This window comes from Anser brachyrhynchus (assembly GCF_964034855.1).
Source record: "Anser brachyrhynchus genome assembly, chromosome: 18".
Classification (NCBI taxonomy): domain Eukaryota; kingdom Metazoa; phylum Chordata; class Aves; order Anseriformes; family Anatidae; genus Anser; species Anser brachyrhynchus.
The window spans coordinates 10,179,346-10,191,811 of record NC_137711.1 but is presented as its reverse complement, the minus strand read 5'-3'; the positions used below and the strand labels follow the sequence as shown (position 1 = coordinate 10,191,811).

At 49.1% G+C, this 12,466-nt stretch overlaps 1 long non-coding RNA gene across 3 annotated transcripts; it reads right to left on the bottom strand.

The window, feature by feature from the left end:
• Positions 1-722: 722 nt before the first annotated feature.
• LOC308179847 lies at positions 723-12,169 on the bottom strand. 3 transcript variants are annotated; one of them, XR_013940632.1, is made up of 4 exons: positions 6,521-12,169; positions 3,208-3,349; positions 1,365-1,520; positions 723-1,257 (listed from the first exon to the last, which is right to left on the bottom strand). It is a non-coding gene; the product is annotated as an uncharacterized lncRNA (long non-coding RNA). The 3 variants fall into 3 exon arrangements; XR_013940631.1 differs by having other exon boundaries at positions 723-1,520; XR_013940633.1 differs by lacking the exon at positions 1,365-1,520.
• Between the last annotated feature and the right edge of the window lie 297 nt (positions 12,170-12,466).

Here is a 12,466-nt window from a genome sequence, read left to right as displayed (position 1 = left end):
AATCTAGCTTCAAAGGAGTGTGCGAAACAGAGAGTGGTTTTGCAGCATCCCAAGGGTTCAGGCCGCTCGCTGGGGGCGTGGGCAGCCCCAGCTCAGCTACTGTGAGCCCCAGGGGTCTGCACCATGCTGTAACACAGTGCCTACCTAGCAGGCTATGGGGTCAGCCCCATCCTCTTGGCCTTGTCTCAGCAACTAGAAACATATTTTGTAATAGGTGGAACAGGTCCCACTGATGGGATGGACGGAGCTTGCCTGAGCATGTGTTAATGGTCGTCTCGTTGGAGCCCTTGTGTGGGAGGAGAGCCCCAAAGTGCCCTGGCAGCTGTGGGAGCTGCATTTGACCACCCACAGCCTCCTCACCTGCTTCCCGATCTGCTGGAGGGAAACGGGAGATCCCCCACGGCAGGGCTCCCGACCCTCCTTCCCTAAGCAGAACTGTTTGAGCTCTGGGGACACAGTTGAAGCCACACGGCTTTTGTAGGTTTCTCTTTAAATAACACTAGTTGTGTCCTCACCCCAAGCCACGGGAGGCCAACCAAGGGACCGATGTCCCTCCAAGGTCCCCGGCTCCCCGAGGCACCTGCAGTGGTCCCGATTCATGCTGAGAGCGGGCAGCGCTTGCTGTGCCGGGCCAGGGGAAAGTCAGGCGGCTCCTTTCAGCCCCTAAAGTGATTTAAGATTCACGTAGGCAGCCTGTTTCAAAACTCTTGGCTATAGTCTGTAGTGCCATCAACCATGCACCTTTTATGAGCATTTTATTCATTTCAGAAAGTCATCTGAGTGGAAAAAAAATTATACATATATAAACATGATACAGGGAGCGAGCACCTTACAAACGGGAGCTGGGGCGAAATAAAACCTACTGCAGCGCTTAAAGACTATTCTAAATAGATTCACACCAAGCTTTGCTATTTCATAAAACATTAACGGGTTTAAATGACTTTAAATACATCTGTAGAAATACAGGCCATATTTTATTAGAGGTGCCAGGTCTGTCTAATCTCTCCTGTGTAAGATGTTCATTTCGCAGTAGCAAAGGCGCAGAGATCATTAAGTCCATCTCCAGTGCTAGCGAAGGCAGCCTTTGCCAGCTACCAAACCCTCTCCTCATTAATATTTTAACATTTGAGGTAATGCTGAGGAACTTTCCTTTGTCACAGACACCGGAGAGATTAGCAGTAAATCTTTTCAAAGAGAACCTCGGCATCCTTGGCACCCAGGGATTCGAATTTAAAACTGCTCTGGTTCCTGCGCGACCTGCGGGGCAGAAACGGCACTGTAGTGGGACACAGCCCCCAAATGTGTGCTTGGCACCCACCAACAGGGGGTACTGAGCCTGTAAATGCAGATTTGGGGGTTCTTACGGCTCTGAAGCCTCCAGTGCCAGACAGGATGGGCGAGACAGACCCCAGACGGACCCAGCACGGAGAATTTGCACTTTTGGAAGGCAGCACCGTGAAGCCCGGGGGACAGGCAGGGTACAGAGGGAGCCCTGAGGACAGCCCGGGAACAGTCACCTCCTGTTAGGGATAAATCTGACCCAGTGCCTGCAGAAAGCAAACACCAAAACCTCCAGCTTTAAGAGCAGGAGCAGCGGGGAGGGAGAGCGTCAAAACGCAGAGGGCATTCGAGAGGTGACAAAATCGGCCCAGCAGGCGATGGGGACACCCGGCCGTCCTCGTGCCTGCCTTGCTGGGGACAGCGGAGACATGCCACCGCGGAGCTGCGGGAGCACTGCGGTGCCACTGTCCCTCACCTGGGGCCACCCGCTCCCCCAGATGTCAAGGCCAGGTCCCGTCTGCCCCCTCTGCTTTGTGCTGAAGCATTTTAGGGAATTTTGAGGGAGAGGCACTGAAGGAGCTGACTGTCTGAGCAAGGCAGCAGCAGGCTTCATGCAAACCATATCCAAGGGGAAAGTGAAAACCTGTTGAAAGACTCAACGAAGAACCAGACCGAGATCCTGCTGCCAGGATAACGTAGTGCTGGAGCTCACACCGGCACTGCTGGATGGAAGGATGATTTGGGGTGAGGAAATGAGAACCGGGGATTCTGGTCCCGTTTCTGATCGCCACAGGCATCTCGTGGCTGCTATGGGGCAAATAAGTTCCCTGCACCTCAATTTTCCTGATCTCTGACACAGGAAAAGGAATTCTCCTCCCAAAGGTCGTGCCTCCCATATGTGCTGGCACGAGTCCTTCCCTGCTTGGTTAAACGGACAAGTTGGAAAAGGAAATAAGGCAAACATCTTGCATTTGGAGGTGTGAGGTCTAGAGAGGACCCTTGATCTCTCAAGCACTGATGATAAGACGGGAGGGTCAAACAAAGCGACGAGGCTTAGAAGTGCTGAAATGGGACAGAGAGAGGCAACCCAGTGACAAAGGGTGACAAACCCTGGGGAACATCGAAAGGCAGAGAGCAGAACCACTACACCAGCATCATGCAGGCACCTCTTGAGAGGCACCAAGGCGATGGGAGGACAGCAAGTGATGAGACAACAGATGTTCTACCACAGGGACAGCAGAGGGGAAAAAAGCAATTACATGCTAAGATGGCACTCCAGTGCTTGTACGTGTGGCTTTGAAAACAAAACAAAACAAACAAAAAAGCCCCACAACACTGGATCTGAAATGTTTTGGCATGCGATGTTGTAATGAATTTCCTCCCCGTGCACGTTTTATGACCTAGTTCATTTGCTGTTTGCGAGCTGCAGCTAATGGGCACGCTGTTGCTGCGGGGCTAGGCAAGGTGTGCTGCTGCACGCACAGGAAGAAGAGAAAGCAAAAAAACACCAGCGCAGACTGAAAAGCATTTGAGTGAAGCAAAATATGTAAATGGAAAGGCAAGCAAGGAAGCCCACAGACTGCAAATGAGTAAGCTCTAGGAGCTATGCAGAAAAGAGGTGCGGAAATACCACCGACCATCAGCATCGCTAAGTGAGAGCGTTTTGGGAGCAGGGCTGGGGTCCTGCACGAGCGCCTGGCCCATGGGGGCATGTGGATGTCACTCAGCAGGGACCAGGGCTGCTGCAGGGCTTAGAGGAGAAAGTTATTGGCCTTATTTTGCTGGCCTAGGGGGTCAGCCTGTCAGCTGAACAGTTTTATACTGCCCTGAAGTGAATGGTGTTGGCATTTGGCCACCAATTCAGCAGCAGCCTTGAACTCCGCTTTCTCTTCCACTTCAGGTGAGGCAGATTTATTCGCAACTTACCACAGATTTGCAATTCAGTATTTATTTGCAGGATGCCTGGTTCCTTGGGCAGCGATGCTGGGAGCACCAAAGGTTTGTTTTGGATCCCATGTTTATTGCAAAGGAAGGGTTGGTTGGGTCAGATTCCTTCTGGTCACATTTGCTGTGTGGTATACACAAGAAGTGTCTGTTAGGAGTCAATGAAAATACCACTGAGGTTGCATTAACACAGCTAATAGCTGTGTTAATAAATGCCATATAAGAAAATGAGAAGGAATATTTTCAGCCAGGTCCGAAGCTATGTGAAAAATGCATTTGATTAATGAGATCCATTTCTGCCTGAATGGGACCTTTATAATCATCTGACAATCTATCTGTGTCCTATTCTTGCTGGGTAAGTATTTGCAGCTCAGCTTTTTAGGATATATTTCAGAAGATCTGCTGTCTGCTTGGCCTCTCTCACAGACTGCTTGGCAGGAGATGCTGGAGGATGTTTGCAGCCTCCGTCCCCTTTGGAGATGGGAACAACAAACTGAAGCCACCAGCAGCTAACACAAGGTGTGCGCGCGGGGGGCTCGCTCCGTCCCTGTCTGTAAATTATTGGAGCATCAAAAGAAACGCACTTTGCACTGGTGTAAGTAGATGTAAGCAGCCTATTGCTTTCCGATAGGAAGGAATGATATTTGCAGGACAGCAACAGCCCGGGCAGTGCCACAGCTGCTCTGGGATACACACATGACCAAAGCGCTGGTTTTTCTGGTTTTTGTATCAGAATGTCAGATGCATAAACGAGTCCCCAAATTTTGACCCACACAGGCTGACTCTGTTTCCCTGTGCCTTGTAAAGGCTGGTCATCATACACTTGCATATTCCCAAAGACAGCTACAATTTCATCCAGTGACCTGAAGACAAAAGTTTTCTGCAGTATCGCATTCTGTGTCCTGGAGTGGCCAAGGTGGGAAGGGGGAGGTATTTATTATATATCCTAATGGGAGGTATTCTTGCTATTAGAGAGAGAACAAACTAACAACAAAAAAAGCAACCTTGTTGATTAAATCTAACTGAGGTAACCTATTAAAAGTAGGTTTATGTGCCTCTTACCATGTACTAGTTTGAATGGTATCAGTTCATACTGGGGATTCTGCTGGCCATTCACGTGCTGGCCAGATGCTTTTATTGGAGCAGCAGCAAATCGCTGCTGCTGTGATCTGCTAATTGTTTTGACACCAGGGGAGTTGAAAAGCGCTGGCGAACACTTGGCTCGACTGAAATGTGTGTTTTAGTTAAATGACCCCAGGGATGATCAGAGTCAATTTTCCTGCTTATGTCTGCTGCCCTGGCGCTTGAGGTGGTTCTGGTCAGCGCTACAGAAAACAAGCTAGTATTTGGTTAGTTCCTTCTGCATAACACGCGAAGAATAGGAGTGCCTGTTCAAAGCCAGAGGCTCCAACTCAAGGAGCCACTTAAGCATATGCCCTAATCAGGACAGCACTTGAGTGCATTCATGCTTATCTGTAAGCACGTGCTTGAGTTTCACTGGCCTGCATGGGGTTCACACCCAGGTCTAAGCGTCAGCACATCCTGAAGTGCTTTCCCAAGATGTTTTCCAGAACCAGGACCTAAGTGAGAAAAATGAGCGTGTCACGTCTGGCCACATTTGAATATATCGCTGCTGGTTTTGCAACTGTGAGGAAATCCTGACAAACTTCATTTCCCTTAAGGTCAGATAAATTATTTTCCACTTATCCTCTTGCTCTGTCCTCAGACACACGAGGAGGCAGAGGACTTTTGCTGTAGAAGACAACCTCAGTTCTCTGCTCATTCGGGTGCGAGCTGGAGAACAGAAGAATGTTGGCTCTTGGAAAGAATTTGTTTCAGACTCATCCATTAAAATCAGCATGTTGATTCTTCCACAGTTGACTTGTAATGGCTCCCAGGAGTTTCTCTCCCAGAAGTGAGGTCAAACATATTGACTTTTCTTTCTTTCCTCGCAGCTTTTCAACACTGGACAAATGATTGCTTTGATAATTAAACTTTCACAAATCCAAGGCACAGTGATGGTAAGGAAGGACTGTGCCACCAGCAGCAAGCACCCCTGCTTGATGAACTTGCAGCCTTTTAGGGACTAAGTACCCTTCACGAGCAGAAAAGTTGTTGATTGGGGATATTTTCAGTTTAAAGACAAAAATGGTGAATTCATGAAATTACCCTGCCTAATGCGCTACCTTGATCTGACTCTTGCTGAGCTACTTGCTGCAGAAGTCATGCTGTACCTAATGATGGCACGGTGGAACCAGCACATGGAGAAGTCTTCCACAAGATCAAGGGAATGGACTGCCCAGATTTCAAATCGAGGTAAATTAATGTCAGCCAGAGAAAATACGGTAAAGATGGGAAAACAAGGATTTAGAAGGGATACAGCTTCTTACAGTGGCAAGACATCAACAAATTACAGATGTAGTTAGGAAGGCCTTCCCTGCAGCTGTGAAAAACCTGGATGCAGCCATCTCAGGAAGAACCCAAGCTTGCATTTTCATAGGACCTGGGGCTATTTTGCACTAAAGATGAAGCACAAGAAGTCCTCTTTCTGCTCTTGCCTCTGTTACTCCACCTTGGCAGGCAAGACTCAAGCACATTCACCATGCAACCACCCCGGGAAGGTCTGTCCCATTTGTAGAATCCCATCCCCGTCCCCTCCACTTCTCTCCCTCCTAACTCACAGCACAAGACTTCCTACAGCCCTTCACTGGGACAGATAATTCTCACCCCTTCCTTCATGACAGTTGCACTTCAGCTGCCCTCTAACCAAGGAGGTGTCGAGTCCCACAAGCCAGGAAATCCTCACTTCCCTCCCCAGTAGGGCTACCTTCTCCTGCGGAGGCTTCACCTTTTATAACCCCATCCATCAAGTTAATCGGACCTCTCAAGTGAGGGTTACCTGACCAATATGATCCATTTCAACCTCTCCATCCCGGTAATGGAGGAAAATCTACTCAACCACAATCACCCTAAGGCATTTATAGCTGCTCTCCCCAGGTGGCCTGAAAGCTGAAGCTAAACAAATGTAGATGTGCTTTTTTTTTTTTCTCCTCTCCTTTTTCCCCCCTCCTAGTAGTGACCCTAATTAATCTTTGGAAGAACTTACAAAAATTCTTGTAGCTGCAAAAATTATGGTAGATTTTTCCATTGCTATAAATTTTGAGGTCAAGATGGGATGCTTTTCCATGCTGTGGTTCAAACAGGAATAAGCCCAGACAAGTCCTAGAGGCTAGGAATATGAGACCAGACGATCATAACAAACCCTTAATGTTTATGAGACCACGTCAGCGCTGACCTTGAGGAGGATACACCAAAATCATCCCAGGTTTGAATCCAGAAGATGGGCTCTGGCATCGTAAGATGCAGCTGCAAGAGGCTCCCAGAGGCAGGGACTGCAGGGTGGATGCAGCAGAACACGTCCTGTTCAGCACTTGGCCCTTCCTAAGTCAACAAGGCTCTCTCCAGACCTTTGGGACCAGATAGGTCCCAAGCAGCATTGATGCTAATTAAAGGTTTTAAATAAGCTAACAAGCCTATCATCCTTAGGCGTGTTATTAGTATTTACTAACTTACTTCAGCTGTTTCTTTTCAGAAGGTTAAAGAGGCAAAGCATTTTCTTCCATGCCCCAAGCAGACCTCCTATCTCCATCTTGCCCTCCCTCACGCATACACACACTATTTGAGCATTTAATCCCTAATTTTATCAGGAACTAGCGAGAGCCTGATGTTATTGCTTGAGACGAGGAAGAACTGAAACACACAGCCCGAGGAGATGATGACTCAGAGGCTGGTTTACCAGCAGTTTCAGTAAACACATGTTTACAGACACCCCTTTCAACCCCACCGGCTGCTGTGGGTTTTCTTGGCACGACGGAAGGTGACACTAAATGAAAGAGTCTCAGTTGCACAGGAAGAAACCCAAGATCTCTTGTGATGCGAGGACAGATTAAAAGAAAGTGCCCACATTGTCTGAGCAGGATATCCTTTACGTGGAGAGCTATAAATGAACGAGGACACCTTGTTCTGAATGAATCACACCTCTGTTCTCACTTTGCTGCCCCTGTGCTCTAGCCCCATGGAAACATTTTTCGTCAAAGACCTCCTGACATTGTCACTAGCTTTGCAGACTGCTCGTGCTTTGTACACAGGAAAAGTCACTTTTGGAGGAGCATTTAGGTGAAAGAAGATGGACTTTTCTACACCGAGGAATAACTCCTCATAAATCTGCCAGAGCACATTCATCTGTCTTGCAAGCTTGCCTCAAGCCCCCAGTATCTCTCCTCATCAAGGTCACATCTGTTTAAACGTGCACGGGGAGGCTGAGCCAGCCACTGGGGAAACATTGATTTGTGATCCTGTATTGCAACAGCCTGAGCAATTAATATGATCAAAACATCCCATTCCATGTCATTATTATAGACCTCGAGATATTTATTTTCATTACCTAGGACTTAAAGATGAAAAGGGCAGCAGTGGCTCTAGGGTATGGCTGTAGGTGGGAGAACCCTAACTTGTCTCAGCTGCCTACACACCCAAAAATGAACAGTTCTGATAGCCCAGAGCAGAGGCTGATGGATATTTCAGCAAAGTCTTGAGGTCGACGTTGGGAGTTTCCAGCTGAAACATGGGTGACACAGGTCAGGGCTCCACAACAGCTGCTCTTGCATGGATCAAGGAGACAGAAACACACCACCATGAAGCCTGGTATGGTGGGGATTCTGACTTTATTTTCCCACTATTTTCCAACTGAAGAAAGTGTTACTCCAGCAAAAGAGCTGCCTTTGAAGAGATGAAGTCGTCTCAGCCCCCTCGCTCTGAGCAGCACTGCAGGGAACGCCATCCTCTTGGACACCCGCGCAGATCCACGTCTGTCCTTCCCAGCTGCGCCCAGTGAAAAATGCTCCTGGCAAAGGCTCTCCAATAAACCTAAGCCCCGCAGTGGTCCTGCTCCAAGGAGCATCCTGATCCCATGAACGGTCCAGCAGCTCCCTCCATCCTCAGGGTTTCTCTGACCAGCTTTCTCTCCGAGCTAAGCAATACGAGTGAAATATGGAAGCAGACGGAGAGGAAGTGTAGTTAGCATTCATTCATTGCTTATGTTGTACAAGCTGTCAGAACTAATGAAATTTTATGACAGACGGGCAGCGATCAGCTCCTCGGTGTTATTTATCTTTCTCACTCCTGGCTCTACACCCCAGGTAATTCTTCATTCGTCTTTAAAAATGGCAGGATGACTAAGCGCAGGATCCACCTACCCTGAAAACTAGCAAATTGTGTCAATGTGTGGGGATAATTAATAATCACCTGGCTCGAGTGATGAGCGACTGCCGGGCAAAATATTCCCTCTCTCTCTCATTGATTTCCCCTGCCCCACTTCCTCTCTCCTACCGAGCTCCCAAAAACTCCAAGAACATCCATTAGTGGGGATTTTCCCTTCCCCCTTCTGCCATCTCTCCTCGAGCTCCAACAGATGTTTGAGGAGACATTCCTCAGGCTGAAGGCGCTGGTGGATGGCGCGGTGGGCACAGGCTCCCGATCCGCATCGTTTATCCTGAGAGGTGCCAGCTAGGCTTGACAGATTCATTTGTAATAGCTTTGTAGTAGATGATGCAAATTGATGCAAAACATATGAGTGAAGCCAGCTTCATTCGCCACCTGTTAATGGCAGGAGCGCGGTGCGGGGGGAGGAAAGGTATTGCTGTGCCTGCACAGAAACTGCCTCACCTGCTGACATGGTGGAGGTCGCCCATGCTCAGGATGAAAGTAGTGGAAGGAGAAGCAGAGGAACGTAAAAAATAAATGTTTTTTTTGTCTCCAAATGGAAGGATGCACCTTCTTATGGAAGCAATACTCTGTGCAGGCAGGAAAATCAGTTTTGCTCTGGGGCTACCGTGTAAAGGTGGAGTCCTTGGTGCATTCAGCACTCGGAGGTGTTCCCCTGCATCTGTCAACAAATCCTGATTTTCACTTGGCTGTGTATCGAACTGAGGCTGATTACCTGTAAAATTCTTCCTTAAAACATCATCTATAGGCTTCAGAGTTAGGACTGAGATGAATGAGGCATTCAGCCCTCCCTGGAGCTGCATACCAGGGCTGCCTGCAGGGCTGGGTGAGCCGCCCTGCTTTGCTTAAATGTGGTTCACATCCAGCCCCGAAGGGCAGGACGGGAGAGCCACATTCTCCGTGTTACTCCAAGCAGGGCCTTCTGCCACTGATTTTGGACCATTCATTCAAAATCAGCCATATTTAGGCACGAACAGTGAAGAGAGAGAAAGTTATAATAAGAAAGCAGAAATGTGCTTCTAAACTTCTCTGGGATTTGTAGCTTCTGTATGTGTTTGTGATTGCTCTGTTTTTTTTCTGTAAAGGGGATTATGATGCAGCGAACATTCACACGGGTGAAAGAAAATAACCCAAACAGCTGCCTCCACTTAACCACCAGATTTTTCAGAGGCTTTTGGGAAGGGCAGAAATCTGCGACTTTAGACACCAAGCCAGCCTGGTTTGAGGTAGCTATGAAAGAAAAAGAAAAAAAAAAAACTATTAAAGAAAGGTGATAAATCTACTTCTAAAGATCATACAAAGATAGGAAAGGTTATGAGAAAACATGCCCAGTATAATTGAAAAAAATGAGTCTGCTTCTGCCTTCTGGGGGGTGATTCCCAAAAAGCAATCTCTATGCTCCTAATAGACTGCTTCAATGCAGGAGGCTGGAGTAAAAGATTGGAGGAGAGTGACAGACCTAGAACTCCTCGTCGTGCCTCCTCCGGATCCAGACTGTCCATGTGGATCAGCCGGAGCAGCAGCACAGGGTGTGCTGCAGGGCCCCAGGCCTTCTTCAAAACCTCCGATTTCTGCTGTTTATCCCCCCCCCCCCTTTTTTTTTGTCTGCTTTTTTCTGCCTTTTTTCCTTTTTTTTTTTTTTTTTCTTTTTTTTTTTAGCCAGGCAATAACGTGGCAGGACACAAATCAAGAATCTTGCTGGAGCAAGCCTTATCTTCAAGAGGCATTTTCAATTAACTTTAACTCAGAAACAAAGTGACCAAATGGAGAGTCCCGCTCCCTCTGAGCTCCGTCGCCGATGCCGTGTGGCAGTGGGAGATGTGCGGTGCCCTCTGGCAGACCAGAAGGGTGCAGTCCCCAAAGTGAGGCACCCGCTGTCCGCGGGGCCGTGACAGCATCGCTGCAAGAGCTGAACAGAGCTTTCTGCTCTGGCCTCCAGCCCTGCAGGTGCCAGGGCACTTCTTTGCCTCTCGCTTCTGTTCTGCCCCTGCCCTGCCCAGCACGGCGCTGTGGCAGAAATTCGCCAGCCCCGGGGCCCGAGCAGCTGCTTTCCCTGAAATTTTGCCTCTTTGGAATGGGAGCCGAGGAGTTCAGTGACCGACAGGCTGAGCCGCGGGGAAGGAGGCCTGGAGAAGTTGAAATCCCTGGAAAACAGACACTTTTATCCCTTCCTCCCCTAAGATCTGCGGATGATGGACCTCACAGCTGCAGTCCCATGATTATTATGTTCTCCTAGGAACAAGCTGCTCCCTGCAGTGGGAACCAAGGCATGAACTCGGGGCAGGAACGGGGAGAGGCGAGCGCCTGCCCTGGCTGCAGAACTGGGTAGTTCGGGGCAGCTGGGCAGTCTGTGATGCAGCTGCACTGGGGGAGTCATCTCTTCTACAGGGGCTGCTCCGATACCTCTTGAGCTAAAGCAGCACCTCAGATGGGGAAAACACCAAGACCCTTTCAGCAGGTTAAAGAAAACAGAAGCTCCCCTTGGAGCTTTCCTTGAGGCCACGCTGTTCTTCCCCCCGGTTCAGCAAAAGAGAAAATGGAAAATCTGGGAAACCTTTTGGCAATGGGGAGACGTCTGCCTTTCCCTTCCAGCTGATGGAACGACACAGTGGGAGCTCGGGCTTCTTCCCTCTGCTGGGGTCTCAGAGGAGGAGGATGCGATGGGAGCAGCAGGGCTCAGCCCTGTCCTCCTCCATCACCCCTGCACCAGGCACCAGGTGGCACCCGCACGGGTCCCTGGGTCCCCAGGCTCGGGGCATCCCGCAGGTGCCCTGACCCAAGCAGGTGTTATCCTCTCAGACAGGAACCGTGAAATGTGAGGAAACTGGTACTGGCTCCTGCTCCAGGGTCTAATTTAATGAGCAACCTCCAATCGACTGTAATGGGTCTGGACTCTCTCACAAGCCAGAAATCTGGGTCTGGATTTAATAAGAATGTCTTCAGCACATTTTATTTTGAAGTTTGCTACAAGGAGAGAAAACTGGATGCAAAAAACAGTTTGCCCTGCATTAAGAGTAGTTCAACTCACATTTTCCACTGCAAATATTCAACCAAGCCCCATGGTCCCCTTGCTGTCCCGGCCTCAGTCCCATCCCACCATGCTCATCAACAGAGCCACACTTACCCCTAAAATCACAGATCCTACCAGGGAAGTTGGCCATGAGACGTGATGCCCGTCCTGTTAGCAGCATCCCTGGCTCAGCAGCACCTGTAGCATCCTGTTTCACCATCAGCCCCCTCTCACCATGGCCACGGACATGGCCAGGATGGAATTAATCCCAGGAGGGTGCAGGGACAGCCGAGACACTCAGCCACTGGATGGGTTTGGGGACCAAGAAATTTTCCAACTCGTCTGAATTGGCCACGTGGACTAAACAGCAGATCCTGGCTGCCTGTGCTTACAAGGTTTAATTTCCTAATTGAAATTTCATGGAAAAGCTGCACCTTCCTGATTAGTCGTCCCAGCATGAGCGCTCCCTCGTAACACAGACATCTGCCCTCCGGACTAACCTCTCTAGAAGCTGCATCAACAAAGTAATGCTAATAAAAATATCCATCTGTGCTTAAAGATAAACAAAGCATTAATACACCAAACTGAGGCTTAGATTATATTAGAGTCAGCTTTAATGATATTACACATCTGTTAGGATGTATTTCCCACCCCGGCCATCTCCCTCGTGCTTTTAAAATATCTTCAGATGAAAAAAACGCTCGTGTGTTTCCCCGGGAGCCCTTCGCATGCGTCACCGCCGCAGCCAGCGCTGCTCCGAGTGCCCCTTCCCTGCTGGGACGGGGCCTGGGGATCGGGGTCTGCAACCTAAACAGGAATGTGTCCGAAAGCCAATGTCCCCAGCAATCCCTGCTGGGGTTTCAGAGCCTCTTCAAAGGCTCTTTGCTTCCCTTCCCTAGGCAGCGGGGGAAGAAATACTTCAAACCCCAGAATCCAGGCACTTCTGCC